This window comes from Phalacrocorax aristotelis, chromosome 8 (genome assembly GCF_949628215.1).
Source record: "Phalacrocorax aristotelis chromosome 8, bGulAri2.1, whole genome shotgun sequence".
Lineage (NCBI taxonomy): Eukaryota > Metazoa > Chordata > Aves > Suliformes > Phalacrocoracidae > Phalacrocorax > Phalacrocorax aristotelis.
The window spans coordinates 12,083,445-12,111,198 of NC_134283.1; the positions used below are offsets into that span (position 1 = coordinate 12,083,445).

Sequence of the window (27,754 nt, forward strand, 5' to 3'; positions counted from 1 at the left end):
CAACTGTGGGCACCTTCAGCCAGCACCTGATTCACTAGCGAACAGTTACCTACAAGGCATTTCAGCTGGCAGACACTTGTCCTAGGCGCCGTAGGTCGTAAGGGCTGTTTTCAGTTTAATCTATTTTTAATGTGGCGCCTTATTCCAAACTGCTGAGTTCTCACATTCCCGAGCTGTCATGGTAATAGGATTGTGCAGCCTTATTGGCTAAGGTTTTCTACCCCAAGTGCCAAAAGTTAGGCTCCTAAATCCATGTTCAAGTTCCTTAATGTGACTGACAAATCCCGCAGGAGTCAATAGGAACTGGACATGGTCTGCACCTTGGAAAACAAGCCCAGCCACTAGGCACATCAACAAAGGCTGGCTTCAGGCACCCAGCTTTTCAGATGTGGGCCACCATATGAATGGCTTGGACCCAGACTACAAACATGTATCCCTAAAGGTCAGAAGGGTTCGAGCACAGAGTTCCTTGTTCAGCCCCACTGTACCTGTTGTGAGATGAAACTCTGTAGTGTGGTGACCGTGTGAACTATTATGCAATGCACAGGGCGGCTTTGAAAGCAGCCATTCTCCTTCCTCGTGTGGCTGCCTTTTTATCCAGAATAGCTACCAATGTCGATATGAAGAAGGGAGGCAAGGTTAATGCAAGTGGGAATTTTGTCAGGGATTTGGAGATGGAGTGCATTCAAAATTGTAACAAGTGGCAGAGAGCAACAGCATGCCTATCCCTTTCATTGACTTCCTGTCTACTCTACTTCTCTACCCATGATCTAACACTGCATATTTTTACTCTACTACCTTCTTCTGCTATTTCTATTTGTAGCACCCTGCTAGACTTGTATCCAAGCCAATCCAAAATTCTTCTGAAACTCCCTGTGCTAGCAGCAACATGAAAGCAGAACTCTGCAGTGGCTGCAGCAGCTATGGTAGGGTTTAACTAAAGTTAAGAGTGGTGTCAATCACTTCAGCCTTTTGAGTTATACTGAAAATGGAAATGCCATCTGCCAAGAGAAACAGCTTGCAAAAATTGTGTTGTGTTGTTGCCTTTTTTTTTTGTGACAGGCCTAAAAATACCCTACATGTACATGTACCTACCAGCCAACACTTGAAAATGATGCACTTTTATTGCTTTCTTTTTTTATATGGAAGGTTTGTTTTCTTGTAGTTATTATTCTTGCAAGATAACACATAAGGCCATGAAAGTACAATGCACTTTCACCCAGATGAGGCAGAACTTACTTGGTATACTTTAAAGAGTGTTTTACTTCAGCATGAAAGTGTTAAGTCATTTTTTCTCCTATTTTCTACAAAGGGGGAAAAAAGCAATTTTCAGTGTCCTGTACCACCAGAAGACAAAGGCAGAGAAGACCCAAAACAAATTCCTGTAGAACATTTCTATTCATTAGCCAAAAGACCTATAAAGCTTCAGTGAACCACATCCTTTCATCCAAAGAGCACAGATAAAATAAAGACCTTTGTGCTAATAGTGCTCCCCAGGCACCCCAGCCCTCTGAGCCATGAGAAGTGCTAACTGACTGTGGGTTGGAGTGTGCGAGGCTCAGTACAGGGCACAGGTATCCAAACAGGCAGGGCAGCCATCTCTAGCCTCAAGAGCCAGACCCGGGAGCCAAAAACAGTGCTGTTGTGCCAAGGCTTCCTAGCCCGTGGAGAGGGAGGAGTCAGCAGGCCAGGCTGCTGGGACGGGCTGAGGAGATTGTAGCCTGGATGAGAATGTGTTCCAGGGTTCGGAGCAGAAATGCTGTACAATGGCACAGCCCTTCATTCCCCCTCATTCTGCCTGTTCACATCAGGGCTACATCCAGACCTGACCTAGACATTTGAGACATCTGTCTCCCAAACGGAGAGTGTGTTTGGTGTCTAGAGGGCAGACTGAAAATACAGGTGTGTTTGAAATCTTCTTCCACTCTCACATCCCTGCCATCCCATCAGAGCACAGAAACGTCACTCAGGAATTCATGCCTGAGTACTGTAAGGACTCTGAGAGCCTCCTCCACAAGGACAGTGCCAGCAATACCTCAATACCTTGGAAGTAAGAGTGTAGTGATCCCGCTTTCTGGCTGGTGTCTGTCTTCTAAGTCACTGTCTTTTATTTTAGAGCATTCACTGAGGAAGTGGGAGACCTGGGTTCAATGCGTTCCTCAATCTAAGAGTGCTCATCTCTCACTTCCCATGAGACTGTCTAAATTCTGGCCGATCAGCTATTCCGGGTGAAGCTCTTCAGAGTGAAACCATGCCTTCAACTAACAGGATGTTTGCTCTCCCCATCCCACTGTTGGTGGGCAGCTTCTGTTTTAGAGTGAAGTGATCAGAGCTTCATAGTGTGAGGAGCCTTGGGCTGCATTTGGTGCTCTCAGAGCTGGTTTGCAAGGCCCCATGCCTTAGGGCGTTCAGAGAAGGGACAGCTCATCTCTGGGTGCCCATGAAGGATAGTGTAAAGTGCATCTCCTTGGAGATGCTGTTCTGGGCAGGTGTGGAAGAAGAAAAATTGAATGTGAACCAAAGAGAAACCACAGAGTACAAGTGACTGATAGGCAGCATCCTCTGTGACTCTGGACTTCAGTGCCTGCATTCAAAGTCTAGTTTTATGCACTTAAGTTCTTTATTGATGATAATTCCTTAAAACCCAACTCTGCATTTGGCTCCTTCACGTGGACAGATCCTGGAGGACCAGCCAGGATCTTTACTGCTGCTGTGCTCTGTGATGTCCTTTTGTAGAGACAGTAATTTGACAGTCATCACGTGAGAAACTCAGAGTTTGCCATCTGGCCTGGCAAGACATTTTTCTCCTCACTATTAATTAAACTGAAGTTATTGCAAAATTTTATTATGATGATTATGATTTGTTCTGTGATAACGCTGGGGCTAATACTGAGGCATGCAAAGCACCTTCCACACTGGTGACGTTAGTGGTAGGTACAGCTTAGCAGCACCTCTTTGGACTCTGGTGTCAGCTCTAATAACAAAATTTCAGGGCCAATTCCTGCTAGCCCTATTCAGGCACCTTACCCTGGAGCGGGTTCTTCTGGTTCTGAGGGGCTGGTTTCACAAGTAGGAAGACATAGCTGCGGGGAGGAAGGGGGCAGCTGTTTGACCACAATACTGTCATATAACATGCCCTGGCAGGAGATCTTACTGACCACAACTTTGCCCTGCTTGGTGAGACTGTGACCATTCATGGGAAAGTAGATCGGCAACAACAGATTGTTAGAGCACAGTGAGAAAAGAAAGGAGGGAAAAGGAGTGGGGCTAAAACTGAAATAATCCACAAAAAACAGGTGCTGATGATGGCTGGAGTGAGGAAGAAGGAAATGAAGCTTTTCTGGTGATGGGACGGGAGGTGGCTGTAGCCTGTCTGGGACGGATGTGCACAGTATTCTGTTTCCAGTCTACACTCAGATCCAGCTCAAGGCCCTGGAATGTTGGAGGCTCTTGCTCGTTCTTCAGTGGTCTCCAAACTGTGACTTTGCAAATACACTGAGACCGGTAGGTTTGAAGATGGCTGGGTATGAAGTTGGTGAGAAGTCATCTCTGGCACTAGTTCTTGCCATCTTTCCCTTCACTGTCAGAGACTTGAATGTTTCACTACTCACAGTTAATAACTCAACAGCTTCACAAGAGATTCAATAATATTTATTTTTACCCAAATCCCTCGAAGTCTGAGGGACTGGAGACAGCATCAGTTTGAGATGAACAGCCAAGAAAAGTAAATAATCCTTGGGTCAGGGTGAACTCTCATTTGAAGAGGCCACAGATGGAAAAGATGTTCATGAATCAGCAGTTTCACAGACCTCTGTCCATTCAGAGGGTAATGTGTGTAAACAGACATAGAAACAGCACAGAGCCACAGAGCTTTCCAGATCCTTCCTGTACCCTTTGCACTGCTGAGGGGGACCTCCACAGAGGAGCTTCAGAGAAGGAGAGGGCCAAAGTGCTGGGCACTGAGCTAGTCCCAGGGGCGGTCATCCTACACCCTCTGCTGCAGCTGTGCAAGAGCCAGAGAACAGGGTGATGGCAAGACACTGTTCCCTGTGTCCCTGTTCACCTGGCAGCACACCTGGGTGTGCTCTTCAGTAAAGGAGACAGCTACTGACAAGCCTGGTGTCTGAGATAAAGGTAAGGTAGGAAGGGTTAGGTGAGGACACGAGCTGTTGCACCATTGCACTGCTGCAGGTGCAGAACAGCTCCTGTATATTTAGGTTGCATGGAGCAGCCTGCCCCACTGGGCAGCTGCTCTCGGCAGCTGATGGATGGGTGGAGGTGAGAAAGAGTGATGCAGCAAGCCATGGTGATGTGATCCTGCTCTTTGACACCTGCATTGGATCCATGTGCCCATGAGTCTGGAACCTTAGCAACCCATCAGGGTACTGGTTTCCTTACTGTAGTCCCCCACTGTGGTCCTGTCCCCTGCTTGTAGGGGTGTCTGTCCTTCCCTGTTGTGTGAGGGAGACAGGACGGGCAGCAGAGGCCGCAGTATCTCTAGAGCACAGAGCTCACAGATGGGTAAGACAGAGTTAGGAGAAAGGGGCGGGGGGCGGGTGGGGGGTGGGGTGCGGTCTGTGCAAATCCAGAGTGGCTGTACCCATGGCAAACTGAGTTTACACACGGCTGTCCCCAGCCTATGGACAGGTACTTCTGTGCAAAGGTGTCCTCTCAGGCTCTCAGCAGACTCAAGAAGCTTTCCCTTCATCCTGCCCTTGATTTGTTTTTTCTATCACAGTCACAAAAGCTCTTCAGAAAGCACTGTATAATTCTATGGCTCTGTGGACGACTGCAGGCCAAGGGTGTGTGCCTGGATGGAGCATGCTTCACCCTGCAGAAACCCCAAGAACTCATGCTGAGCTGGTGTAGGGGGATTCTTCCTGCCCCTCTTTGATGTCTGCCAAATGTTATGCCCAGAGAGTGCAACACCAGAGGGCCATGCAGAGGACCCCCCCTAGTTTCACTTGTGTTGTGTATTCTAGGATCTGCTGGCTAGGAGGGCTCTCAAAGAGACACAGCATCACTTCCATTTCTGCCCAAATATAAGCCTGGGGGCTGCTTCTGCTGTAGGATAACATGTCAGTGGTGAGAGCTGGCCAAGCCAGAGACTGTGCCTGAATTGTTTGCAAGACTTTTATAGACTGTCTATCTGAGATGAAACACAGAGCCTGGATCTTCAAAGCACTGTGTGGGATGGCAGCTATGGGACTCTCATTAAAGTTACTGGGCATCACATGTCCGAAAACTCTGTGACACCAGTGTGTTTCAGCGGAGGAATTAGCTGGGGCTGGGGCTGCCAAGACAAATGGAAGTGGAGGAAAATGAACTCCTCCGTGCCCACAAAAGGAGTACCTCACAAAATTTCAGCTGTAGGGCTTGTGTCTTTTTTGTAAGGAGCAATTACAGGGGGTGTCACAGGAGATGTAAAAAGGAACATGCGAGACATTGGGATTTCTTGTCAGCAAATGAGATGCTTCAGATTCATTGCAAAGTTGGAGAACATCTAACCTAACTCTGTAAGGAACTTGATGGAATTAAGTGGAGTAAATTGGATGAATAGGACTGTGAATTTAGAGCATCTGGTTGCCATCCACCTTTCCAGAGAAGAGGAAAGGTTCTTAAAGAATATCTTCAAAAGATGTAGAGCATAGAGGGTGAGCACAGCCACAGAGTGAAAAGTTGCCCACCAGGCAAAGACCAGTCATCATATTGTAGACAGGGAATGGAGTCAGGCTGGTCACAGTGCTTTCCATGACTTTTAGAAGACGCTGATGGATAAAGACTCAGTGAAGACAGACTATCCTTTTCTTACTGTTTTGACATCTTTCAGGCTTTAACATGAACTAACTACTATTACCCTAATTTTACAGATGGGGACAGACAGGTTACGTGACATGCTCAAGATCACATGAGCAGTCTGTGTCAGAGTGAGAAACTGCACCTGGATCTCTCAACTGTGAGGCTGTTGCTTTTGGCACTGTCCTCCTCGCAGCTAACAACACATCCAAATTGACAGCCTGTCTCCTTTCTATGCCTATGAATGGTAAGTTTTTTTAACAAAGAAACAAAAAAGTAATTCCTCCAATTTATACGTCCAATCCTCGGTACACTGTGACACAATGTACCTTAGAGGAGCCTGTAATTAATACAAGTAATTACCCCTTGCTGCAAAGACTCTTAGACATCACTGGTTAAGAATCTAGATGAAACTTTCACCTTCTTTACTGACTGCCTGATGTTGTGTGATTCAGAATGGATTTGGGTGATATCTGCAGGTTAAATTAACTTACAGCCAAGATGAATTCTGCAAACTGCTTGATGCCATTGTCATGATTTGGCCACCACTGGAGCTTTAATACCAGTAGAGAGGAGTGAGGGAAATAGATAGAAAAAGTAGTCATCAGCTACTGCAGAGGGGTTCCTTGTGGTTGTCAGATTTTGCCTCCTCCACTCAAAAAGGTTTAAGAAAAAGGCTGACAAAGGAGTGGGTATCCATAGTTTGTTGGGACGAGACTATGTTCAGGTTCTAGGCATGTGTTCTAGGGATTTTCCAAAGTGCCCAAGAGACCATTGGTCATGGCACAAGACAGCTGGGGCACATCCAGTAGTCCCATTCTAAGCAGCACATCTATTGAAAGCCCAGCTTTCAGTGGAATACTCCAGTTCCCAAACCTACTGACACTTGCTGCTCCAGATACGTGCTGTGGACTGCTGCTTTTAACCTGGCAGTGTTGCCAGGGGCACTGGGCACCTGGCATTTCGTGACACCAAAGGAACAGCCATTAATTGAAACTCATCAAGCAAACAGCCACTTCTGCTTGCTGTGGCTCTGTTTTCAGCTCTGAAGAGAGGCTGACAATTTTTGCTGGTTTCTCAGACCTCCTATTGAGTTTTGTTAATTAATATTTGTGAAGTACTTAGATGTTTTCAGGTTTAAGGTGATCCAGAGTATTATTATTACTGCTGGTATTATTAAAACTAATAATACTGCTAATAACCTTAGTGAGCCTGGCAAAATTCAATTTGACTAAAATCCTTGCCACAGATGAAAAAAACTAACTCCAGTGATGTGAGGGGGTACGTGACTCAGTTACCAGTAACTGCTGTTTACAAGGGGCAGGAAGAGTATATTTGCTCAAATGAAAAAAGGTCAAGGCAGAGGCCCATTTGCTGTTTGTTAATAAGTAATCCAAAGTACAACACAGCTTTACTGTAACAAATCAGCTTGGCTTAGCTTTTCTTTCATCACCATTATTTCCAATCCAGTTCTGAACTAAAATGCCAATTCAAAAATAATCCACATTCTCATAGATTACTTTCAACATCTTCAAATCTATGGAGCAGATTTGTAACCGGGGAACAAAAGCAACAACAAAAAAGTCCCTCTTTTCATATTTTTGCCAGAGTTTGTCTCAAGACACTGTAGGCAACCAAGGCTGAAATATCAGATAGGGCATTATTTATGTCCTGGAAAATTCTCCTTTGGGCTCAGACCCGTGCATCTTCCCTATGGAATTGTGCCAGTCAAGAGCTGTGGTATAGATGGCCTGCTTACAGCCACCCCACTAAGTTACTGATGTAATTACAAAACTACCTGTGTCATCTCTGAACCTGGCTCACAGTCAACAGTTAAAATTCAAACATGGGTGCTAGAAAACATCCTTCTTCCAAGTGACTGAGCATATGTGCACTTTATGCATTGCGACCCTTGCCCTGTCATTGTCTTTTGCAAAAAAAAATCCACGTTCATTTTCCAAGCAACACTTGTCTTTAGCCACTGAGCAGTATTCTGGAAAAGGGCTGGAGCCTGTCCTTTGTGGTTCATCTACTGGCTGCAGGTAGGATTCATTAGATAAGGTTTTGCCATTAATGAGCCGCTTAAAGTGATTATCAACAAAGCAACACTTGTGCCAGCTGCCAGCTAGCTACAGCTTTCATGTGTATCCCTTGGTGTTCATGTGTTTCAACTGCACTGGCCTGAGACACTTTAGATGACACACATCTAGGCCTCAAAGTAGGGAATGTGATGTACACAGTGCTAGTACAGACATAGCCAGAGCACAGGCAGCATGGCACTGTTGGCGCGCACCTGCAAGGCTGGTTTGACTGTGTTTTGCCTTATGCGTAGTTATTTCTTGAAGGAAGGTAGCAGGGGCACACACACTCACATATGTACAAGGTCACCTTTGGAAACAGAAACCATGCAGATTGCAAACTACAATTCCTAGCTTCCTGAAATGCAATTCTGAGAGGCAATGATCCTTTAACAAACCAACAACCCCTGCTCCAGCAGTCCCAACTGCCTCTTAACCCAGGAGGAGGGAAAGAGGTGGGTGAGGAAAAATTTCCCCTGCAGAGCAGGTCACGTGTGACTGTTAGCTCAGAGCATCTTTCCAGTGCCAGAGCCTTAATAAAGAGGCTTCTTGAGTGCTGTAATCTTTGAGGACAATAGGGCCTGGCTCCATCCAAGGCAGGGCCACCTGAGCAGGGAAGGGCAAGAACAGCTTTCTACAGAGCTGCCCTCTGGCACCAAGCAGAAGACAGTGAGGCTGAGCGGCAGATGCTGATGTGAGGGTACAGTAGAGCATAGAGAGAAGAACACATGTGGGAGCTGTTGTAGGATTTTTGTAGTGGGATGGAAAGAGGATTCATGCAACTGAGTGCTTGCATACATCAGAAGGCAGCACCAGTGGCTTCTAGCTGCCAGGAAAGGGGTATTTTGGATGCCCCAGAGCCCTCATGTTTGCCTTACTGTTCTGTGTTACTGACACAAGAGGAGAGGAGGGGGCGCAGAGGAGGGATGCGGGGGACACGAGGTCTCCTGGGAAAGGAGGCATGGCTGGTGTTGCCCTGGGTGTCTGTACCTGCATGATGGGCTGCAGCTGGGTGGTTGGCAAGCAGTACAGTTCACAGAGATCCTTGAATTGATCTGGTGTGGCCAGGGTGTTCATCCCACAACACCTGGTGTGAGCAGCAGGGAGTACAGTGGAATTGATGCTCACTTTTATGCAATCTGGCAGAGCTGGGGATCTGGGCAAGTGTCTTGTAGCTTAAACAAGATTAAGAGGATGGTAGTATAACGTCCTAGATCCCATGCCTTCATGCTGCTCTGAAGGAGCACGTGGCCATGCCATACATCACACATCGTGACAGGGAGAGCAGTAAGTGTAACTAGCTGGCAGCCTTTGCAGAATGGTGGTGCCACATGAAAATGCACGTGTTCGTTACTCATGCAATGCACATTTACTGCACATACCCGCCTTTCTACAGTAGTATACACCCAGGGTGGTGGAGCTTTCTCCTCCTGTCCCTGGATGTTGTGCTATTTCCTCTTGTTGCTCTTTATTCTGGGTAACATCTGTTGTTTCTGAGCTGCCTAGTGAGTTGCAGGAGTCTTTAACAGCACTGATACATTGCACTTTTCTTCCAAAGACCAGCGAGGATTTACTTCCCCTTACAGCAAGGAGAAAGCTAGTGTACTGGGATGTCAGGTTACTTTCCTGCAGCAGTGGGATTAGATAGAAAATGATAAGTATTCCCTGATCCCACTCCTGAGCATTAGTCATCAGCACCGTGTCACCCCTCAGTGGCATCATGACAGTGAACTTCTGGACTCTACAGTCTTTTGCACACAAATGAGAGGCGTTTAATGAAAAGCAAGCCCAGTGCTGCAAACACCACTGTAGAGACATACACCCTGTTCTAACTGCTAGCCAGGATGCCTGGGAAAATATGCAGGTGGTTTCAGAAAATCATAAGGAGCCTATTATTACAGAGGAGGGGGGAAAAAAACCCTCGGGAGATTTGCCCCGTGACCATCTGTTAATTTTCCCCTGGAGCCATTACTGATTTGCACAGGGTGGCATACTAATGCCCTGAAAACTGTGTGTATCAGAGCTCTGCCCTGCTGTTGCTGGACCAAGAAGCTTCACTGACAGGAAATAGCGTGGTGACATGCTTCCTCAGCTTGTACCTTGGAGCTTCGTGCACAGGGTGATCATCAGCCTTGGAGAAATTTCTTCTGTTTTCCCATAAACACTGTGCTTTGCTGCACCTCAGCCTGTGGCAGAGGTGAGCCCCTCTTGTTTACCCACCAGCCTTGTTCTGTAGTTTGTATAGGCCATAGCCCTTCTAATAAAGGGAGGTCTTGCTCATAAGCTGCCATATTTGCTTATATTTAGAGATACTCAGATATCTGACTGTGCTTCAGGAGTAGCCCGAAATCACCACACAAAGGCTATGCTGTTTTAGGGGTCAAGTGCTAAGACTGCTCCTTGTCTGCTCTCCCCTTTGGCCCTTACAATTTGACCAACGCATACATGTGTGTGACTCAATAAAAATACCGACAAACCTTCATGGCAAGGAGTGTCAGCCTTTTGTATGTGCCCTGCGGTATCCATATTCCTCTATAGGTAATGGTGGTCTTGGGGTTGGACCCACCAGTGACGTGTTTCTGCTTCTGCTTTGTGCTGAGCTGTGGAGGAGAGGAGTCTCTTAGAACAGCAGCTGTAATGCTTTACAGCTTGGTTGGTGGCTGCCCCTGCTTTTAGCTGGAGAGTCCCTAATGTTGCCCAGGATCGTGAATGCAATGGAAATCCAACGATGAGCTATGGCTTTAGTGGCAAAAACCTGGTGAGGCTTATTTGGGCTGAAGTACACAATTCAGAAGTATTTTCCCAGCTTTCGCTTTCTTTTTTTCATTCTTCTGAGGTAGGAGGGAAGGTCAGAAGGAGGTATTGCCCCCAGATCAGGGCATGGGGGCAATGTGAACAGCTTTGCTCTTTATCCTGGCACCTCAGACAGAAGGAAGCCTGAGAGTATTTATTAGAAGCAACTTGGCCTGTGGCTCTCTCCTGGTGTTTTCTCTGTGTGTACCAAGTGTGCTGAGTGGTTTCCAAAGGAACTTACTGAGCACTGCAGCAAATGGGAAAATTCACTGTGGAACAGTTGCTGCATAAGTGAAACTTAGAAACAACTTTGCTTTGCATCTGTGAGAAAAATATGGCATTTTTCCAAAGCACTTTTTGTGTATTTGGTCCAGAGTAGAATTATTAATTTCTACCATTGCAAATATGAGTTGTGTAATAAAAATGGAAAACAACCAGACCAAGTTGCAAACATCCATGAGTTCAGTCCCAATGAAAGCTTGTCCATTTGGATGGTTCCTGAGAGAGGTGTAATAATTTCTGCATTTTCATGGTAAAATAATTCTTCTGCCCATGAAAAAAATTGTTTCTAATATCTATAAACAATGCAAACACGTACAGAAAGCATTCTGCTATTTAATGATTTTCTAATGCAACTTTTCCCCTTTTGTAGAAGAAACAAAGGAGTTTCCCTCTTCCCCCAAATGGTCCTGGGTGAGACAAATGCACCAATGCATGCTAGAGAAAGAGTCTTAGCAAGGAGGGAGCTGCTGTGCTGCTGGGGTAGAGGAAGACTTTGTTTCTCTGTAGCGATAGCAGCAGTACAGATTTTCGCAACGGCTTTCTCCCTTATCATGTACTAATTCACGAAACGCCTCATGTTGTGCACCAATACCTGAGTGCCCAGGCTGAGTAACTATGTGGTGTAGCCATTTGCAGATGCAATTACAAATTTTCTAAGTTATACTCAAGAGTACTTTGATGTTCCAGTATTAAGCTCTGCGTTTCTTGATTTCTAGTGCCCAGCTTCTGACTTCAGAGCCAGGAGCCCCTGCAGTGTGCTGGAGGCAAGCCTGGCACTTCCATATGAGGGCCAAAGCATTCAGCGTGGTAGCCACAGAGACTAATAGTGAAATTTTAAGTCTTAAATGCTGCTGCAGTGACCTAGCCCAGCAGCTCCTCTGGAAGGTGACTACAGACAGCCTTTCTGTCACAGCAAAGACGTCTAATCTGAAGGACAGATTACCAGCAGCCAGGAAGCGACAGTCACTGTTCTCCTCAGGCTGTTTGTTTTTTCCCATCTGCCACCTCTAGCAGAGCACCCAAACCACAAGGCAGGGAGTTGGACACTCCTAGCCTGCTCTCTGCTGAGGATCTGCTGCTCTACAGCAATGTGCTTTTGAATCATTGGGCTGGAAAGCAAGTGCATGTCAGGGAGCATGGCTGCCTTACCTACTGGTTCGAGCATTCACATGGGAGTTTGAGATTCTGGACTCTGCTCCCAGGACTGTTTATGCATTTTACATGAACCAGTCACCAGGTAACATATAATCCCTGATCAAAGCCCTCAGGGGATTTAGGCAAAGCAACACCCAGTTTCTGGATCCTGATCAGGCTTAGGTGTGAATTGGGCTGAGCTGCTTGGCCCTGTCAGGACTAGGGCAGTTCTGGGCATGCACAAAGGCGGAACTCTAGGTAGCTGATGAGCTTGAAAGTATTGAAAAAAGTTGGAGATTGAAGGGGCCAGATAGTGGGAAGGACCTAGGAGCTGCGGTGAGATGTATATGCCAGCATTTCAGGCTAAAGTGCAGATTTAGGGTAAAACATCAGGTGCTCCAGTGACAAAGTCCTCTTACAGGGAAACAATTGTTCTCACAGATTCCTGAAGTGGAAACTTATTTACATAACCATTTTATGTGCTTTTTTTTTTTAAAAAAAAGGTCCCATCCTAGCCACTGCATTTGCTTGGATTTGTTTCCACGAGGCTGCATGTGCTGAGCTGCACAATGGTGGCTGCCATATGAATAGCTTGGTTTTCTTACCAAGCGTGACAACTGCTGTAGCGAAGTCAAGAGCAACCTGCTCTAATGTAAACTGATTTCAGATTGCCCCCAGCAGTTCCAGCTACCTCATCTAACCTCTTCTTTTTTGTCAACTTTTTTTTCTTTTTTCCTTTTCCTGCCTGCCCCCTCCCCCCCCAAGAGGTACCCTGTGCTTTCTTACAAGGTCTTTTATCACACTGGCTATTGCACTGGTGTCTATGACCTGCAGAAGAGCTTCTCTGGTATTATCCTTGGTGCATTCCAAAGCCACTTGGACCCTCAATCGAATGCAGACTCCAGCTGCCTGTCCACTCCAGGGATGAGCTCTGTAGTGGCTGATAACTGTACCCAAGAATACCTAGCTACAAAGCATCACAGATGTGTGTCTGGCTCTTGATGGGTCTGTTGCATCCTTGATACCCCACCTGCATGTTTAAAGAGTGCTGCAAGGCTGGATAAATGCAGACAAAGAGAGGCTCATTCAGAGCGACACTGCTGTCACGCTGAATATATGCCAAATACCAAGCGGGAAGCAGTTGTGTTGGTAAGCGAGTGGGGGGCATTGGGGAGTGGGTTTAGGGCAAGGAGTGGTATGGCAGAAGCAGTACCATTTGCCAATCATAGCTGCCAGATCGGTGTGTATGATGGGTGTGATATAAATTACTATCTATAAATAAATACCACAACAGCATTTTAATTAGGTGTTTTCTAGTAGCACTTGTCCAGGCTGGTAGTGTTATGTTAAGGCTGGAGAAGGATCTCCAAGCAAGCTTCTTGGCTAAATCTTCATAAACATGGTCTCACCCAAGATCTAACTATGATTTGTTTGGATAAGAGGTTTTGCTTGTTTGTTTCTGAGCCTACTTTCAAATATGTTTGGGTTTTCACTTCCCCCCTCCCCCCTTCTTGGCCCAGATTTTGTGTTGGTGTCATAGAAAACTGATGGAGAGATAGGGGACAAATCTGGTGCCCTTTCTGAGCATTCGTTGTTGTTCTGACAAGAAGCTTGCAGAAGCGCTGGGTCATTGGGGGCGGGGGGCATTTGGGGCTGTGACTCATAGGAGTGACCTGTGTCTCTCCAGAGACTGGCAGGCAAACATATCCTGGCCCATCTCAGGGAGTGCTGCGTCCTTTGCTTCTCCTGCTGTGCTGACACACCTGGCACCACAGCCAAGTTTGGAGGCATGCTCCCATGGGCCCATGCCCCACATTTGCAGTGTGGTTCTCCTGAGATTCAGCAACCAACTTTGATATTTTTTTTTTCCATTGCAGCTAGCTATTTTTTTGAAATTTTGGCAGCCCAGACTGCTGGACAAACGGCTGCACGTAAATAGTGCACAGCACAGTGTGTTGGATGGTACTCAGCCACACGCACTCTAGCAACCTGTGTGTGCTGTAGGGTTGCACTGCGCTCATACACACCGTTTATCTGTCCTGGCCTACAGACTCCCCCACAGCATTGTGTCAGATCCTGGAAGGTTGTCCCCTGCATACCTGAATACACAGGCTGCTCCATACCTCTATGCCAGGGTAGATCTGGCCAGAGTTTCCTATCGGAACCAAACAGATCATGGTGGGAGGCAAATACTGTGGCAGGAGTTGGGTTTGGAGGCTGGATCTCAGGCACAACATTTCAGGCCAAAACAATGGTTTCATCAGAAAAACCTCTCAACATGGTAAGTTGCCACCACAAGAATGTGTGAGAGCTGCTTATATCCAAAACAGAGCTGAGAAATGGTCTTTCTCATGCTAGCTCTGAACTGAGGATTTTTTTTGCAAATTTGACTCCTGTGTGTTAACAGAAGGACCTCTTTTCTGCTCAATTTGAAAATCTGAGAGAGAAAGTTCAGTTCTTTGATCTTTAAACATAAAATCTCTGAAGTGAAACCTCTTGACTGTCTGGACTTGTGATGCATACTCTGCGTTCATTCATATTATAAATAAATAATTGGCAGGTGTTGCTATAGAGATAACAGCTTCCATTCTTTTTGAGAAATCATTTAATATTAGCCAGGTCTTCCTGATCAACAGCTGTAAAAAAACCCCAACAAAACAACCCATAAAATGATATTGGTTGGAAGGGACATCTGGACAGCTGCACTCCAACCTCCTCAAAGCAAGGCTAACTTCAGCATTAGCTTAGATTGCTCAGGGCTTTGTCCATTGGAATTTTGAAATCATGGACTCCTAGAATGGTTTGTGTTGGAAGGGACCTTTAGAGGTCACCTAGTCCAACCCCCCTGCAGTGAGCAGGGACATCTTCAAATACATCAGGTTGCTCAGAGCCTGTCCAGCCTGGCCTTGAATGTCTCCAGGGATGGGGCATCAACCACCTCTCTGGGCAACCTGTTCTGTGTTTCACCACCCTCATTGTAAGAAATCCCTTCCTTATATCTGTCTGAATCTACACTCTTTTAGTTTACAACCATTGCCCCTTGTCCTGTCACAACAGGCCCTGCTAAAAAGTTTGTCCCCATCTTTCTTACAAGCCCCCTTTAAGTATTGAAAGGCTGCAATAAGGTCTTCACATAGCCTTCTCTTCTCCAGCCTGAATAAGCCCAACGCCCTCAGCCTTTCCTCACAGCAGAGGTGCTCTATCCGCAGCTCGTATTTGTGGCCTCCTCTGGACCTGCTCCAACAGGTCCATGTCCTTCCTGTGCTGAGGGCTCCAGAGCTGGACGCAGCACTGCAGGCGGCGTCTCATCAGAGCGGAGCAGAAGGGCAGAATCACCTCCCTCGACTTGCTGGCCACGCTGCTTTTGATGCAGCCCAGGGTATGGTTGGCTTCTGGGCTGTGAGCGCAAATCTTCAAGGATGGGAATTTCACAAACATCTCTTGGCACCTGCTCCAGTTTAACTGTTATTATTTTGAAATTTTTTTTCTGTTTCCAATGGAATTTCTCCTGCTGCAACTTGTGGTCATTGTTCGTGTGCTGTGCACCTCTGCAGAGAGGTTGGCTCTGTTCTTGCTCACGCAGCCCAAGGTGCAATTAGCCATTATCACTGCAAAGGCATGCTGCTGACTCCGCTTTAGCTTTTTGTTCACCAGGACCCCAGGTCCTTCTTTTAGCAAAGCTGCTTTCTAGCCTCTTGGTTCCCAGCCTGTGCTGGTGCATGGATTTATTTTGTGTCAGATGCAGACTTTGCAGTTGTCCTTGCTGAATTTCAGCTTTCTTTCAGGCTTGTCTTCCACGTTGCTGAAGACCACCTGAATGGCTGCCTTGTCCTCCAGCATAATGACCCACAGCCTAAATTCAGTGTCAGGCACAAACTTGCTGAGGAACTATTCTGCTCTGTCATCCAGGCTGCTAGTGAAGACTGGCCCTAGTGTTGTCACTTGAGGAATGCTGTCTGTTAAGGCCAATTAAATGTTTAGCTGTTGACCATTATTATCCTTTGAGCTTCATGGCCCAGCCATGAGCTTTTTTTCATCCAGGCTGTGGTCCATCCCTTCAGGCAATACCACTCCAGTTTGGCCCATATGGGAGACAATGTCAAAGGCCACACAAACCAAGGTAAGTGACGTCTACTGCCCCCACCTCCTCCATCCAGCCCATCATTCCAGTACAGGTGACAACGAGGCTGGCCGGGTACAATTTGCCTGTAGTAGATCCATGCTGGCTGTTCCTAGCCACCTTCTTGTATCTGGACATGGCTTCTGTGTGGACTTGCTCCATAATATTCCCAGGAAAAGACGTACTGTTATCTTATATAAGATATCTTCATCTTTGCTAATGCTTTGGCTAATCCCTTTCAGAAGAAGCCTGTTGATTATATGTGTTGAGTTTGTGAGACCTTCAGCGTGAGCCTGCAGCGTTGGTTGAGGGAACTTTTGGTAGGGAGTGGCTGAGCAGGTCAAACTCAGAAGCAACCTAACCAGGACACACCTATTTCTCCTCCACTGGGAATCCCTTTTTTCCTAGCCTCGCCACCAAGGACGATCTTTCTGCCATTGTTGCTATGGCCTTTATGTTACCTTAGGGCAGGAGCCCTAGGGGAAGGAAATGGGAAAAGAGGAGGAGTGAGGCTACCGGCCAACAGCCAGTGGAGTATGGTAGAGTCAGATCCTGGCACCAAGGATTCAACTAGGTTGAGTGAAAGATAAAAATAAGAAAAAAGAAAGGGAAAGGTCTTCTGCACAGAGCGCTAGGGACAGGCATGGTCATTTCTAGAGAGCATGAGTGGTTCAGTCAACAGGAAGGGCTGGGCACGTGCCAAAATACACACTTGCACGGTGGCCTGTCATAGTTTGAATTCACAGAAGATGGTCGAGTTTTAGTAGGTATAATTTTGGTTCACTGGGGGCTGAAGTACAATACTGAGGTAGAGTACTGCTGTAGAAAGAAAGAAAGAAAGAAAGTGGTTAGAAAGCCACTGGGTCTGCGGTGGGGCCAGAGCAGGACAAATGCCACTTTGCGAAGCTGGCGTGCCCTGGGGTGGCTCGAGGCTCGCTCCTGCTGCAGGGGCCTGGCTGCAGCCACAGTGCCTGCTCCCAGCCAGAGAGGCAGCTGTGACGTCCCCTGAATTGCTCCATTTCTGTGGAAGACAAAACTGGAAATGCTGGTCAGTGCAAGTGACAGGCTGGTCTCGCAGACGGCCTCGTGGGATTCACAGGGCCCTCACAGCTGGAAAGACTTGGCAAAGCAGCCACGTCCCCTGGGATTAGAACTGGACCCTGGAATTGGAATCGAGGAAAGAGGCAGGTGCAGTGGTGGGAGGCAGCAACTCTGTTGGAACACAGGAACACTTAGGCATGCAGCATCGGGCATGTCTTGCTAATTAGAAGAAACATACATAATTTGATCATCTTTCGCTGTACCTTTTCTAATGTGATTGTATTACTGCGATGGACTTATATTTGTAAGCTCCTTACTAGCACATTAGAAGACTTTTAACAGTGATGCACAGAAAAGCAAATAGGACATTCGTGCTGTGACAGCTCTGCTGGGGCGCCCCGTGTGTCCCTGATGAAGGAGACACGGTATCAGAGTTAAGACTCCTCTGCATGGCAGGCTGAGGTTCCCAGGGCCCCATAGTAAATGTGAGTACCTGCGCGCTGCAGTCCCTTGCGCGGTCACGAAACCTGACTTGCTGGGTCACCCTCCTGCTTCATCTGCAGTGACACAATATAATTTAAAGTTGTTTGCTTATTACAGAGATACAATCACAAGGTGTGGTGCCCTGATTGGAGTCTTGCAAGAAAGTAACACTCATGCACCCACCCACCCACCCCTGCAGATGGTCGGAGGGTCTCTCCTTGCCTTCGTGACAGAAAGTAGTTGATTCACCTCCGCCCAGCGGTAATTATGTCGGCCTGCCTACTGGAAGTTCCCATGTTGGCATCAGAGTGGTAAGCCTAGAACTCACTGCTGAGATTAATTGCAAAGCAAAAGCATGAATTCTTGGTGTCTGTTCAGCCTAGTAAAAGTTACTTAATGCACTGTATCATTTACTCATTATTTTATTTTTAATGATAATTAAAATGCTCCTAATTGCTGTTACCCTACCATGCTCCTGTTTCTCAGCAGCTATTTGCATGCAGCCTTCCCATCAAACTAGAAAGCAGTTCTGGTAGCAAAAATTTTATGGCATTTTTGGTTTTTCCTCTCCTTTTGGAAGAGTCCCTGTTTTTAATTCTTTTATTTGAGATCCTCCTGTGCAAAACACAGCTCCTTCTGGAGGGGCTTTGTGTTCCTGAAAGGTTATCATTTTATCTCCCAGCTATGGGACAAAATTATTCCCTTGTCAGTGCAGTTGTTACTGCACCAGGCTGGCTTGGCAGGACTCCACTCCTCCTTTGTTTAAGTGTATTTATTTTTATATCAGGGAGGTAATAAAATTGACAAAAGAGGTTTATTCAGACTCTAACTGTACAGTTAACCACGCAAGCAGAATACAACGTCCAACACACTTCCTTTTATTTATGGCATCAATGCTAAGCCATTATAGTACCAGCACTAGGTAACTTTTCCTCCCTTCACCTTTTTGAAACCTCTTTTGCACCAGCATCTCACACCAAGGTTTCTGTTTGCTCAGCATCCTCCATCTTTGCAGGAGGGTGTTGGTACACAGTGCAAGATTTTTAGCAGAAGCGAGGCCAAGCCTGTAGGGCCCCAGCCCGCAGCCTGCCAAGGGAGGGCAGGAGGAGTGAGGCAGGGGGCTGCAGCCCACCTTCAGCCTCTCAGCTGGATGCTCCAGCCATAACAGTCTGCACGAAGGTCCATGGGAGCCCTTCTGGATGGAATCTGGGGTCCCCTGGGGGATGTTCCCAAACACCCCATCAAGACCAGCTGTAGCCCGCCTTGGCTGAGTCCTGAGGTCCTGGAGCACCTCAGAGCTGTGGTGCTGAGTGCTGTGGTGAGTAACGTGGCCCCATGGAGCCAGCGCTAACCCCAGCGTCCTTACCCAACCAGTGGGCTCTCACCTACAGCTCAGGTGTAGCATCCAAATGATCCTTTAAACCCAGCAATGGAACAGGAGCTGCAGTCTGTTTAGCAAGGTCTGTTTTCATCTGTGTTCATCAGTGAGCTGGGATCAGAGTGGGTGTAGGTCCTGGGGATGGCTGACTGGAGTTAGCAAAGATGAGGTGTGGGAGGATGGAGTAACATTTCAAAAGAGAAGGTGCATTCACAACTTCCCTGTTTCTAACCAGTGTACAAGAATAGTCATGATACAATGGCACATGGGGTCTCGACAAGGGAATAGTCTTTTAATGCCTTGCTCGATGGAGGGAATAGAGCACAGACAGCAATGCAGGACAGGGAAATCAATTCACTCAATATTATTTGTTAATATACTGGTTTCACCACCTTTATAAGCACTGGAATATTGGTGTCATCTGATACAGGCATCCAACATGTCAATAGGGAGACTGCTGCTGAGGAGGCTTCCAGACAGGGTTCGCAACAGCCATTACCATATACTGAAATGTTTACCGCAGCAGCAGTTTCATTTCTGACCCTGGCACTGAGACTACCCAGCCTCTGGACCTGTGTGTGTTTTGGGGCCAGCCTTCCTCTTCTGAGGCTCTGCTACTCACCGAGACTGTACGCAGGCTGGTATGTGGGTCTGCAAAAGGGAATCAGGGAAGTTACCGTGCTCTGCTGACCAAGATTGCTGCGTAACAGCTGCTCCAAGTGCAGTGCAGGTTACACAGGCGTTAACCAGCAATTCAGCTTAGGGGGCTGTAAGCTGTGTCAGACGGCAGGCTAGGTTTCACAGGGTTCTCCAAGAGCTTATGTTCAGCACTGCTGAAAGGCAGTGGGATGGGGTACCCAGATCCCTTTGGTGCTGACTGTATTGCTTACTGCAGGCACGTCTGGAAGGTGTTGACCACCAGCGTTTCTGAGTGTTGATTCCTGTGTGCTCTGTAAGCGCCTTCATTTAGAAACAACGTAATGGCATTGCTGCTTGCCCTTGAGAGGAGGCACAGAGTCTCTGTGCTTAAATTCGCCAATGGCTGCAGGCAGAAACCAGGCTTTGGGAGCTCTGTTTTTGTCTGACACCATCTGATGGCCTGAGCCTTGCCCTTGAGAGCCCAGTGCTGCAGCTGAGGTGAGGTGGCCCTGGCTTGGCGGGTCAGGCACCCACCCTGTTGAGCCCTCCCAAACATAAGCAGTGCCTCACCTTTGTGCTACTTCAGCTGAACAGAGCGAGGACTTTACCACTCCTTCTTGTATCAGGAAGGTCAATCTCCACACAGACTGCCTTTTTTTTAAATTGATACATGAAAAGGCATCATAAAATGCTGTAATAGGTGCCCAATTACTGACTCTTTGGAAGTACTACGCGATTACTGGCTCTCAGTGCAGTAAATAGAAAGCAGTGAGGTTCTGGAGTTTATTTCCAAACAGGTGAGTGGGAACTCACAGACCAGGAGGCGATTAGCGTGTCTGCAGGTCTGGTTTCTCCTTTCCCAGAAGTGAAGGTGGGTGTTAGGCTGAGGTGTGCAACACTCACATCATGCCTCATCTATGGTTTGCCAACATTCATTTGTTGCTTTCTACTCTTTAGCAATCAAACAGAAACTTTTCAGTTGGTACCGTCTGGGTGACCAGGTATGAGAAATAACCTTTTGGTCACTATTGCAGCATTGTGAAAACGTTCTTAGGTGATAGAACAGCTGCATCACATGAGCAGAGCACATTATCTCAGAGCTACCTGTATGGTTCAGAGAGTTTGTTATCAAAAATGTGGATTAATTTTCTGAGTGATACTGTACACACTGCAAGAGAAAGGCTCCAGATGGAGCTGCTCAGGCTTACATGAACATATTTGCCTGTTACAGAAACCTTCCTACCGCTTGAACACCGTCAGTGGCAAAAGCTGCCTTGGCTGCCGTTACAGCAGGACTGAGTCAGTAATGCCATGTTATGACAAATAGGCTGGGCTGTATCACCAATATTGTGATTGCTCGGGAGGCAGATGGCCCTTTAGTTACTTCTGGGAAATATATAAAAATTTCAAAATTTGTATTGTCATATTAAACCACTCTAAAAACGTAGGTAATGATACGTAACAGACAAAGGTATCTCTTCCCAGTGAAGCCGTGTTGAGTCATTTTATATTACCACTGAAGGAACAAACCAAGTTGTTATAACAATAGTTGGCAGTATTTCTATTAAATGGTATTAGCCAATAATTTCTAAAACTGCCTGTTAATTACAGCATTCAGCCCTTGCAGGCAGTTCTATTTCACATAAGTGCAATCCAATTTCCAGCCATCAACTGAAGACTATAGCCTTTTCTCGTAGTCAAACAAGACCATGTGTTACCAAATTCCTTTCTGGGGTAAATCTATCGTCATTGGGTTTGGGGTTTTTGGTGTTGTTTTTTTCTTGTTTGGTTGGTTTTATGCCTGGCACTGCCAGGTAACATTCAAAAGAGGCAGTTTACACGCCACTACCTCTAGGCAGCTTGTCTGGGCACTGCGCGAAGGCCTGCCAGCTGAGGGCCAGGGCAGCTACTGAGCTCACATGCGGCACTCTGCTGATGCGGCTGGGCTGTTGTGGCAGCTAGCCTGGCTCCAGAGCCCTGGTGACCTGTTGTCCACTCCAGGGCTCTGACACCAGCAGCAAACTGCTAGTCCAGAGGACCAGCTCTGCGCTGCAGCCACCGGCCTGGGCTGGGGACTGCTGGCAGGCATGGTGCAGAAAGCGCTGCATTGCCTTGCCAGGAGCTGGGGCTGAAGAGCAGGAGCCTGCCTGCCATTTGGGGTGCCCAGCTCCATCAGCCCAGGCAGCTGAGCTGCGTCAGGAAGCCCTTGAATACCAAAACCCCCCAACACATTTGGCAAGATGGCTGGTGCAGCCTGTGCTGCTAGGCCAGTCTGTCGCTGGCCCTCAGCGGTCCTCTGGAGGTGTCTGCTGGGTCCACAGCACGTCTGAAGGACATCACGTTATGCTGCAAAGCTTTATCTTCTAGCTGCACAAGCACATCCTAGAGTGTACAGAGCAGGAGCAGATAAGGATAAATCAGGTAACTGTAGAAGTGGCAGGGAAAAGTGACATTTGTTTTGTACTTATCACTTTGACCATCTGTAATTATTATTGCTAATGTTAGTGCTTCTATTGCAATATTACCTGAGGTTGCCCCAGCAGCACTGAGCTCCATTGTATTCAGCACAAATGCACCCAAACCTCTCAAAAAAAATTACAGTTGAGAACGCAAGTGACTTACGATGGTGGAGAGGAGGGATAAAACCAAATGGATACAATTAGCTTAGGCACAACTTAGTCATCTTCTTCTTGGTATAATTATAAAATGGACAAAGGTAGCGCCAACTAACCTCAAATGCCCTTCTAGCCATAATTAATTATATTGCATAATAATGGTGTCAGTTTAAACATTGTTTAAAACCCATGCTTTGCTTGAAATTGCTCTACAGCCACACTTACGTCTTGCACAACAGACTAACACATAACAGTGCCTTGACTTCCATTTTCTATTTTGTTGTGTCATCTGTACATAGGAAAAGCTCTTGACCAAAAAGGAGTCAGTGGTACCGTGGTAAATAGAAGTGGGTAGATTCATCTGTCTGTGGTATATAGGGAGCAGGTAAATACCAGAAGTGCCCAGAGAAGTGGGTACGAAGGGAGTGCCCTTTGCCTGTGTTTACCCTTGACTACACCACTTACAAGAGTTGCATAATTGATACAATTGAACCACATCAGTCCTTTATTTATAGAACATAATGAAATAGTTTTCAACATCCTGGATCACGCTGCATGGGTGATTGCCATATGTGCACCCAAGGAGAATAAATAAAAACATTTCCGTAAGGTATTATGTCTCTTCACCTTCTTTGGCTGCGTCCAGGACTTCATTCTGAGAGCAGTTCTGTGGGGAGTGCAGCGCATGTTCCTGCACTGCTGTTGCACAGGCTTCGGCAGAGGAGAGCTGCAGTGATGCTGCTCCGTACAGGCTGGAGTTTAATGTGCCCCGTGTGGTACATAAAGCAATGTCAGAGTTTGGTGGGGCTCAGGGTGTGCACCTACGTGAACATACCACAGACTATTGAGTGCAGTCCCCTGCACTGTACTTCAGTTATTCCTTGTTCAAGCCCCACAGCCTGCATTTGACCTAAGCCTGGCTTACCTAGAAAGCATACGGGCTTGAGCTCAAATAAAAAAAAAAAAAAGCTGTGGCGTTTGATAGCTGCTTTCAGTGATGGAAATGGAAGTGAGTCATGAAGCGGTCCCCCGGTAAAGACAAACGACACAGATGCTCTGAGCCCACTGTCTGAGCCACAGGCTCCCACAGCAGCGTGTGCTGCTGACGGTCTCTCATTGCTGAGTCTGACACGGTGACTGTGACCATCGGCCAAGGAAGACTCTGGTCTACGACAGAAGCATGAGCATCAGGGGGAACTGAGACTGGGTTGCTGTAAAAGTTACATGAAACAAAACAAAGCACTGCTACTATTTTATCTCTTTTCTTGCTATTTTTGGAAAAATATGGATAATTTAGAAGCATTTCTCTTGCTGGATCATTTGTCCATCTTTATATCATGTTCTGCCACTCCTATTGCATCACTGGAATTTGGCCTTTACTCAGGATGCTACATTGTTTTATGTATACACTTTATAATTACAGCTACTAATTGCAAGCTTGCTTACTGCCTTCGGTTGGCTTTTCCAGAGCATTACTTGCAAAAAGATCACAATTACTCAGTTATTTTCAATGGCTCGGTGAATATTTTCATAAACTGAAAAGAAACCAGGACTAGGTTTTTAACTTACCCTATTTCTAAGCTTTACACAGTGCCCATCTGCTGCATAGAAATGAACTGCATCAAAAATGCATCTTTTTGGAAGCTGTTTATGCTCTCCTCTCAAAAATCCTCTTTTTCTGAATAAAAAAAAAAGTAATCACCACATCACCATACTGGGGGAGTCCAACATTAGCTGTTATATTAGTTTTTAATTGTTTTTTTTTAAATTTAAAACTTTAGCCTAGACACATTGCCATATTCTTGGTACATTTTTGAACTGAAAAAACACCATATAGGTTAATGGCTCTGCAAGAAGGACCTAGTCATTTCCATACACACACTGCAAACTTAGACACAATGCTCCCATTTTATCATTTGTTATTTCAACTTTGCTGATGATTCAGTGGTGTTATTCTGCTGCAAAACTGGAGTAGTGCAGCAGTGAATCAGGCTCATTGGCTCTGCATCTCACTATCTAAAAGGAGGATCCACCTACAGGTAAAATACCATCATAGTGCAAGTATCTCACAGACTGCAATCTGTTCTGGCTTGCCAGATCTTCATCGGAAAAGGATTGTATAAGTTCAAAATCAAAATGCATGCTGACTGCATTGTAGTCAACGGGAATACTCATTGGGACAAGATGAGCTGGTTTTGGCTTTTCTAATTACAAATCGCTCAAATCAAAAATAGCAGAGTACAGGGTTGCTTGTTGTTGTTGTTGTTGCTGGTGTTTTCATTACCTGGTTGCCATGGATGGCGAAAGCAGCACCTCTGCTGCTTGCCCAAGCGGGCTGCCAGGTGTGGGGCCGGCACCCCGCGAGGAGCCAGCATGCAGCCTCGGCGCCGCACAGAGGGACCGCTGGGTGCGCAGGGAGTTCAGGTTACTCTCTCCCATCACCACACATGGGGCTGGTGACAGCTCCAAGGAGACACCTCCCAGCGTGTGTTCTTGCAGCAACAGGAGTTACATCAGACACTACAGCTATTTTATTGGCAGCCATGAGCTCAGCTTCCCTGTGTTACACTTTGGTAAACACTCAGTGGCAAATAATGCTAGAAAGTGTATGTGAGTGTAACCAGATTATTGGGGTTTCTTCCTTCAGTGTGACCATCTCGTGATCTATTCAGTAGTCTCTATTCAAAGTGCCAAATAATTTCCCCTTTCCCTAATACGTCATTCTTGTTCCCTTCCCAAAGTCAGAAATGAGCATTCATCCAGTGCCCACAGACATAGTCCTCCCCCCCTGCACAAACGCTGTACGTTTACCTCTCATGCACCCTGTGCTTAAACTGGCTAATAAAAAAATGGTGATACGATGGTCCAGACAGTCTCAGCAGGAAACACAGCCAAATGTTTGTTGATTTGACAAACCACCATCACAGAGGACCTGAGCAATTAACTGAGTGGATAGTTTTATTTGAACGGGTGGAGGGGGTGATTAAGGTGAGCTGCCGTTACCACGTTAACAGGCTGGGAGAGGGGCTCCAGCTTAGGCCTAGCGATTGCATGGGGAAACTGGAAAAGCTGTTTTATTTCCACGACTTGCTAAGAACATCACCTTGGGGAGCATCTCCGCTGCTGCAAGCCCTGAGCGAGGCCTTGGGCACATTGCTTTGCCCAGTGTGGCTCTGACCTCTGCTCCAGAACTGCAGATGCAGTGCCGAGGTCATCAGGGCCTAAGTGTGCCAGGCGTGAGCGGTGTCACACAGGCTGAGGTCTTCAGGTTGACATCATCACTGAGGCATTGCTGCTGGGTTTCACTGGGTTGGCACAAGGTTTTTCACCCCATCAAAGGCTTTGTCTTTGGGTCTTCAACCTGACATCAACCCAGGCATTAGCAGGTGGAGGTTGGCACTGTCTGCTGGTGTTCAGCTGGAAGGAGCTGATGGCATCAGCCTGCGGTGGCAGCTGGGTGACACCATGAAAAGAGCGCCAATTTGCTGGTCATCCCAGCAGAGGGGGAAGGGGGCCTGTGACTTGCAGCTGCCCGGCCAAAGGCCCTGTCTCTGTGGCAAGGTTTGGCTGCAGCAGATGGGAGATAAGTACCATGTCTAATCGCACGGTGTGGCTTTCAGGAATGGACTGATGCCTTCATTCTGCAGTGAGACCCAGCCTCGACCAGCACTGAGCAATTGTCACTGTCAAAGAGACACCAGATGAACCCAGGAAAAATGAAATGTCTTGAGATAAAATAATAAAGGAGCCAAAAAGGCACAATCTTACAATAACACTAATGTAAACACTCGTCTGTTAAGATACGTCAGCCTAGTTTTTATCTTGTAGCAGGGAGATTGTTTTTGAGAACCTATGCAGAGTCAAATGTATTCATAAACCTCCACACCAGGTGCAATCATTAGTCAGTAAATGAATTACACATAATTATCTGCTTTGTATTTAATTCACTTGGCTTCCAGTTTCTTACTCTTCATACAGTGAAACTCTATCTCTCTCACACAAACACACTCTCCATGGGCAAGGAGGTTTTGGAGGGCTGCCATCGTCCTGACTCATGAATCAGACTCCATGATTTGAACGATATTTATCTAAGCCTGCAAACAAAGAAGATGGCTATGTGTCCAATGAGAGAATAATTATTGTTATTATGTTTATAGAGCAACAAAGTCGGGAGTTAGGACCCCGGGGGAAAGGCGGCAGGAAGGGCGAGCTGGGCAGAGGCAGGAGGCTGTAGGCAGTGTTTCAGTGCAGGCATGTGCCAGGGCCCTTGCAGGGTTCCCTGCCAGTGAGTCACCTCTGCCAGGATTCGCCCAGCGGCCAAGGCGGGTGGCCAGGTGATGCCTGCCTCGGCGGGGACGCTCACCAGGAGCTGCGAGACCACCTCCCCGAGGGCTTTCACCATGATGCCAGGACAACCCTGGGCCTGCAAGGGTTTTGGCAGTGGCTGAAGGGAGCTGGGTTTGGCACAAAGCACCCCAGACGGCTGAGGATGGGGATGTGCTGGTCTGCGGGCAAGCCAGCCCCGGCTGCATTGGGCTGACAGGGTAGCCTCCTGCTTGCAGCAGACTGTGTGTTTTTTTCTTACACAGAAGCCAGCTGTACACTTATATCCACAATTACTTTAACTGAAGTACAAAGAAAGGAAAAAAAAGTCCATAACAGAAAAATCTGGCTTTGCAAGTAACAACCACTGCCACAGCAGGTCACTTAGAAATGGAAATGTCCCTTGAAATGACATTTGGGCTCACCCCACTCCACAACTACAGTGCAAACTCGGGCAGAGGAGCCCTGCTCCACTGCCTGGGAGAGCTTTGGATGCTGTAACAGTGGCAGTGCTGTGCATGACCCAGGCTTGCTCCTGCCATGTCAATGCTCTATGTACGCAGAGAGGGCAGTGACAGAGGAGGCTGTACCTATCCTTTAGGACTGTCCATAGTAGAAATAAGTCTGAGATAACAAATAATTTGAAATCTATATCTCTAAAATACATCTGCCATTCTAAAACCTCATCTTGGATGGGGTTGCGAGAGTCCCCTGAATTTAGAGGGCACCCCATGCCCTGAGAGGAAGAGGGCTGCAGACCTCTGATGTGTGGCTTTTGCCAAGGCATGCACCTGCACAAAACTCACTCATGTTTCTTGCTGGGCTCATGGAGACAGTCACCCATGTTCACAGCCAGATTCCGATGTGTCTGTAGAGCAGGGTAACCACTGGCAGCTTTTCATCAGCTTGGTACCACCAAGCAACGGCCCTGGGCATCACAGCCATATCACTGGAGACCTTGGAGAAGGATGCCTGACTCGCCAATGATCTTTAGGTTAACAACATACAGCCAGGGAGTCAGCAGGACAAACAGCCAGATGAAGAGGTTACCTGGAAGTAACAACGAATTTAG

At 46.9% G+C, this 27,754-nt stretch overlaps 1 long non-coding RNA gene across 3 annotated transcripts; it reads left to right on the forward strand.

Annotated features, from left to right (window-relative positions):
- The first annotated feature begins 3,855 nt into the window (after positions 1-3,855).
- Positions 3,856-26,264, forward strand: LOC142060986 (uncharacterized). 3 transcript variants are annotated; one of them, XR_012662001.1, is made up of 4 exons: positions 3,856-4,134; positions 5,871-6,043; positions 17,845-18,038; positions 25,980-26,264. It is a non-coding gene; the product is annotated as an uncharacterized LOC142060986 (long non-coding RNA). The 3 variants fall into 3 exon arrangements; XR_012662000.1 differs by lacking the exon at positions 25,980-26,264 and adding an exon at positions 19,536-24,276; XR_012661999.1 differs by lacking the exon at positions 25,980-26,264 and having other exon boundaries at positions 17,845-24,276.
- The last annotated feature ends 1,490 nt before the right edge of the window (positions 26,265-27,754 follow it).